Here is a 6,000-nt window from a genome sequence, read left to right as displayed (position 1 = left end):
TTTGTTCAAAATAAAAAAATAGAGGGGTGCCCGGGTGGCTCAGTGGATTAAGCCTCTGCCTTTGGCCCAGGTCATGATCTCAGGGTCCTGGGATCAACCCCCACATCGGGCTCTCTGCTCAGCAGGGAGCCTGCTTCCCCCTCTCTCTGCTTGCCTCTCTGCCTACTTGTGATCTCTTTCTCTCTCTCAAATAAGTAAAATTTTAATAAATAAATAAATAAATAAATAAATAGAATACATGTCAATGTTTTAAGAATGTTCTTTCATATACCAAAACTCTTATTGTTTCTTACAATAAAACATTATCTCTAAGTAAACAAAAATAATTTTCACTCATAACAAATTATTCCTACATTTTCTTGTTGGTGTTAAGATTGGTAGTGGTCCAAAAGGTATTTCAAAAATTCTTTAATACCTGTTAATTACTTTTTGTTTTTGGCTTCTACTTATGACATTGTTGTGGAATAACCAAGCAAGGAAAGAAGGCATAAAACATTTAGAAATAGCCATTAGATATTTATGTCTGCTTTCTGGTATTAGAATCAAAACACTTGATATATATACTGATTATTTTTAGAAATGAATCAAACTGGTTCACAGTGACTTAAATATTTTTTATTGGAATAGAAGTCATAAGACTTGCATTCTAGGCTATGACAAGCAAGACATAACTTTATCTCTCTGGGCCTGCGGTTTCTCCTCTGTTAAATGAAGGGTTTAGCTCTGTTACAGATTCCCAGACTTTCCCAGTTCATGGTATTCTTAGTGTGTCAGTAATTTTTTCACAGCATCACAGGGTAAAAGAAATACCTTATAATTCCATTTATTAAACAGTTTGTCCAAACTTATTATGTATGTCTATCCTAACCTCTTAGTAATTATTTAAAAAAAATAATGCACATATTTTTTTAAAATTTTTATTTCATTCTTTTTTAAAAAATTTATTTTACCTTTTTTTCAGTGTTCCAAAATTTATTGGAACTCACCAATTTCAACTCACATTGAAACTCACCCAGTGCTTCATGCAATATGTGCCCTCCTTAATTTTATTTCATTCTTAATGAGATGTGCACATCTATCAGACATGTTACACATTCTTAAACCTTGGAATTGGGCTGGTAACCACTACCCTCATTTCCTATTTCACAGTCATTTCTTGAGGTCCTTGTGTTTTATAACTACAATTTACAAATCCCAGCATCACAAAGATATGATGTCATTGAGTGAAAGAAGTACTGAACTACATGGGTACTAGAGGCTTGCATGGTGTCCAACCGATGTCATTGTGTTGGCGAAATGAAATGAATGAATACATGTACTGTGACAGAATAGGGTTAGCATTCAATTTAGTTATTTTCCTTTATTCTAAAACAGCTGCTATTTATAATACCATTCCTAAAACTTAGTTTGTTTTCTTAAAGTACTTAGCAGGAAAAGGGAACTCATAGACCTATAGCTGCACCTGAAACCTCGGAAAGTAATCTCACATAAACTAAGTAAAAGGCTAATGTCACTTTGGATGAAGCAGTAAAATATTCATAAACTCTTCCAGGCAAATTATTTATTATAAGAAAGAAATCATGTTATTTCATAAAAATTGCTCACAGAAAATTTTAAAATCTGACTGATGGCTATAAACCACACTTTGAGAAATATGTTCAACAGTGGTCATGTTAGAGGTAGAAAGTGATAGTTTCTAGAAAATGGCTACTCTTTTTTTAATTGAATTATACTACACGAGACTGATTTCATTGACAAACTAAGCAAAAATTGCCAAAGAAATGAATGGTGTTACTATTAAAGTGAAATAAATTCTGATAATCTTATTCTTATGATCTATTATACAAAGATCAGTTACTAAACTAAGACTGTAATATGTATAGCATCACAGAATTTCTGCATAATGAAAATAGTCCTGAAGTCAAGCAGAAAATTATGGTATGGAAGTAGGACAAAATAAGAGAATGATTATGCCAAGTAACTAACAACATTAAACAGGGTAGACATTTTGTAAAAACACTAAATTAATGTCAGTTCATGGGAGTTAGTACATTTCATTTATCTCTTTTCTAAAAGAAGTTTTAAGCTACACAAATAAATTAAGTTTCAATATGCATTTTTACCCCTGAGGTTCTTATGCTAGGAGGAAATGATTTATTTACACTTTATACATTTTAGATAGAATGGTGATGGACAGGAATACAGGGATGAAGGAAAAAAAAAGAAGGTAAAATAGAGACATCAAAGTTCCCTGTATGCACTGTCATCTTTGGTTCCCTCTTTTGCCTTAAACTGAAAGTTAGCTATCATTGAGGCAATCATCTTCAGAATGGTGCCTAATTATTTTCTTTCATCACACATCCAGGATATAGGGTTGATGTCCACCTAGTTCCCTGTTGCCACTTTCCAAATTACTTTTACTTCCTAGACTTGTAAAATTAAAACAAAAACCATCAACCACAAACACACCTGGCTTGTTTGTAGATCCTGCTAGAATACCAGCCTCATCACATCTCCTTCATCTTTCTGATCAAAAATTACCAGCCTACTACATTTCACCCACTGTCCTCCTTTCCCTCAGCTTCTGTGGACTAGTGGTTCTCAAACTTTATGTACACTTAAATTACCTGAAAGAACTTGTTCAATTCAGATTCTGACTCAGTAAGGACAGCCAGAGAGTCTGCCTTTCTTATAACTCTCTAACAAGCTGTGGACCACTATGAAGAGTAAAGCACTAGAGGAGCTATTTCCACTATTACCTAATCTTCTATATACTCCTAATTCCCCTATTCTGCTGTGGCACTCATTCCTTTCTGTCTTTACTATTTTTTTTTAAAGATTTTATTTATTTATTTGTTAGAGAGAGAGAGCACAGGCAGAGGCAGAGGGAGAAGCAGGCTCCCTGCTGAGCAAGGAGCCCGATGTGGGACTCGATCCCAGGACGCTGGGATCATGGCCTGAGCCGAAGGCAGATGCTTAACCAACTGAGCCACCCAGGAGTCCCTGTCTTTACTATTTTTAATTGCTCCTTATCTTTCTTACACAGTCAATCTCAATCTCTCCTCTCTCTCAATCACTTGAGTATCTCCCATTAACTAACACACACACGCACACGCACGTGTGCACATACACACACACACACATACACACACATTTTACTCCTGTCCTAGCTACCATCCTAGGTCTCTCCCTTTCACAGCCAAACTTAAAAAAAAAAAAAATTGTGTTTGCTTATGCCCTTTTCCATCACAAATCCAATTCTGTGTCCACCAACATAATGCTCACTACCAACATAATGTTCACTAAAGTCATCAATGACTCCACACTGAGAAGCCAACAGACATTTTTGGTTCTCATCTTATTGTGACCCTATCATCATCATTCAATACTGTGAACCACTCCTGACATTTTTCCACTTTGTTCTCCATGACATGGTGATCTGCTTATTTTCCTGTTACCATTCTAGTGACTCTTTCAGTTGGTTTTTTAGGTCCATCATCTTCTTTTTAGCTATAAGATTTTAAATAGAAATTATTTAGAGACTAGTCCTTCTTTCCCAGCATATATTTGTATCCTAAAACCTCCATGCTCTGTCAACTAAAAGCAAATAACTTCTAAATTTATGTCTCCAGCTTAAACTCAAAACTGCTTTGAGTTACAAACTTGTATATTCTATGGCCTACCTGGCATCTTCCCTTAGATATCTCAAAGGTACCTCAAACATGAGAGATCCATGCTAAATTAATAATTTCCCAAAAATACATGCTACGTAACATAGCCAGATACATAGTCCAGAAAACTATTAAGTTTTTGATACTTCCTCTTCCCTCGCTGTCATATGTCCACTCTATCCTCCAAGACCTCCCAAATATCTATGGAATCTATTCAATTTTCTTCGTCTCCACCATCCTCTCCTCTAGTGTCAATAGTTGTCATCTCCGGGGTAGTCTACAGAAAATGGTTTCTTAAGGAGTATTACTTTCATCCATGCCACTCTGCTCCTCCCCTCTTTAATCTGTTCTACACCCTGTAGTTATGATGATACTTTTTAAACACAAATTTCACCATTGATGCCCTGATATTTTATTAGTCCCTCACACCTCCCAAGCTCCTTCTGACTAAAGGGATGTTGCTTGTACTGTTGCATTGGCTTGGAATGCTCTTGCCCTATTTTCTCCTAGGTAACCCTGTTTCTCCTTCAGATCTCAGCTCAATTACCATTTTTTTGGAAAAGCCAATCTTTGCCTTAATGAATAGGTCAAATTCCCTAAAAGATTACAAGATTACAATATTCCTGGAAAGCATGGTACCTTTCTGGTTTTTTGTTTTTGTTTTTGTTTTGTTTTTTTAAAGACTTTATTTATTTATTTGACAGAGAGAGATCACAAGTAGGCAGAGAGGCAAGCAGAGAGAGTGGGGGAAGCAGGCTCCCTGCTGAGCAGAGAGCCCCAGTGGGGCTCGATCCCAGGCCCCCGAGATCATGACCTGAGCTGAAGGCAGAGGCTTTACCCCCTGAGCCACCCAGGTGCCCCTACATTTCTGTTTTTGTTCACCATTATCTCCCCAGTACTAGCACAATTCCTGACACAAATTTGTTACCCTCAAAATAACTCTTGATGAATTAAGGTGTGGAGAGGTTAATATCAGTTTAAGAATCCCAAATAGTACACCATTTGAGTTGGGCACTCTATTTCTGTAATTATTGAAGAATAAAGTGGAGGGAGATGAATTAGGGATATTGCAAAGAATAAAATGTAATAGCATTTGCTGTAATAATTAGAACTGGAAGGGAAGTTGGAGATATTTCATAGGGGATCTACAGAACGGCAGAGCCAATGATAAAGCAGTTTCAGCTAAACCAAATGATAAGTTCAGTTTATTGATGCACCGAATTTGAGGTTACAAACTCACCAGGTGGAAAAGGCTTGAGGACATATCAAACTGTAGGAATGGATATGGTGGGAGATACCATCTAGACATCTTAGTCTGGATATCCTTCTGTTCCTGACATGTAAACATATTTCTCTCTTTGTGTTCACTATCCTGGTTATCAGCACAGAGTCAGAAATCTTGAAGACATTTGAGATCGATGTCTTCTTCTATTTCCTTATGCCTTTCTATCATCATCTATTTTTTTTCTTCTTTCTGTCCTACTGCCACTTCCCTGGACTTTGACCTGGACTGTTTCAGCAACTCTCTTACTACTCCCCCTGCATCCAGGCTTGCTCTCCTGTAATTGAGTTTGCACGTTCCTCCCAGAGTGACTTTGCGAGACACCACACGGTCACTTCCTGCTGAGCATCTTTAAAAGGCTTCCATTGACTACAGGACAAAATCTAGAGTCTTCATTAAGGCTTTGTGATTTGGTTTTAGAATTCCTGAACTTCACTTCCAGCTCCTCTCTCCAATCTACCAGATTACTTATCATCTCCAAATGCTGCGTTATTTCCTTCTTTCTTGCTTCCTTTCCATCCCACTGAAATCTGACTGTAGAATAATGTTTTTCTGGCTGCGGAAAAGATACTATATTGTCTAGCATGCGGACAAAACAAAACAAAACTAAAGGCCAGGGAAACTCTTAGCCTTCAAGTTCAACTCGTATGTGGCCTCCTGAATGAAGTCTTCCCCTCTAGGAAAATATTTAGAGTCCCATTGGTTATCTGCCAACTCGCTCTAATTATTAGCCAAAAGTTTGCTGAGTCACTCTCACGTAGGTGAAGTTAAGCTCACTATTTGGTATGTCTGTGTTGCGCTACTCTAGCTACAAAGAGTTTGGCTACTACATAATCTGTTGTCACACCTCTTTTCTGGACTGCAAATGTTTCCACAGTGTCCACCCCCTTGACCTCAAGAAGATGGCTACTGGAAGGGAGGGCGGGGGCGCGTCCTTACGTCTTCCGTCATCACACGCAGGGAGGGTGGGGCCCTCAAGGGAATGGAACAGAGGGGCGGGGCCAACAGGATGGGGCGGGGCTACGATATGTGGGCGGAGCCCGAGAG

This window comes from Lontra canadensis, unplaced genomic scaffold (assembly GCF_010015895.1).
Source record: "Lontra canadensis isolate GAN:19392208 unplaced genomic scaffold, GSC_riverotter_1.0 scaffold2, whole genome shotgun sequence".
Taxonomy (NCBI): domain Eukaryota; kingdom Metazoa; phylum Chordata; class Mammalia; order Carnivora; family Mustelidae; genus Lontra; species Lontra canadensis.
Note: the sequence above shows the minus strand (reverse complement) of the source record.